A 619-nucleotide genomic window follows, 5' to 3' on the forward strand; every position below is an offset into this window, starting at 1 on the left:
AAGATCTTTTTCAGTTCTTAACTGAATTCTTGCAGATATGTGATACTGTTAAGACTAATAGAGTAGATCCTGAAGTCTACAGGCTCATGCTTTTCCCTTTTGCTGTAAGAGACAGAGCTAGAATATGGTTGGACTCTCAACCTAAGGATAGCCTGAACTCTTGGGATAAGCTGGTCAAGGCTTTCTTAGCCAAGTTCTTTCCTCCTCAAAAGCTGAGTAAGCTTAGAGTGGATGTTCAGACCTTCAGACAGAAAGAAGGTGAATCCCTCTATGAAGCTTGGGAGAGATACAAAGAACTGACCAAAAAGTGTCCTTCTGACATGCTTTCAGAATGGACCATCCTGGATATATTCTATGATGGTCTATCTGAATTGGCTAAAATGTCATTGGATACTTCTACAGGTGGATCCATTCACCTAAAGAAAACGCCTGCAGAAGCTCAAGAACTCATTGACATGGTTGCTAATAACCAATTCATGTACACTTTTGAGAGGAATCCTGTGAGTAATGGGACGCCTATGAAGAAGGGAGTTCTTGAAATTGATACTCTGAATGCCATACTGGCTCAGAATAAAATATTGACTCAGCAAGTCAATATGATTTCTCAGAGTCTGAATGG

At 40.2% G+C, this 619-nt stretch overlaps 1 non-coding gene across 1 annotated transcript; it reads right to left on the reverse strand.

Annotated features, from left to right (window-relative positions):
* Positions 1-218: 218 nt before the first annotated feature.
* Positions 219-326, reverse strand: LOC148548059 (small nucleolar RNA R71). Its single transcript, XR_015898964.1, has one exon. It is a non-coding gene; the product is annotated as a small nucleolar RNA R71 (small nucleolar RNA).
* Between the last annotated feature and the right edge of the window lie 293 nt (positions 327-619).

This window comes from Arachis ipaensis, chromosome B8 (genome assembly GCF_059453495.1).
Source record: "Arachis ipaensis isolate K30076 ecotype BB chromosome B8, ASM5945349v1, whole genome shotgun sequence".
Lineage (NCBI taxonomy): Eukaryota > Viridiplantae > Streptophyta > Magnoliopsida > Fabales > Fabaceae > Arachis > Arachis ipaensis.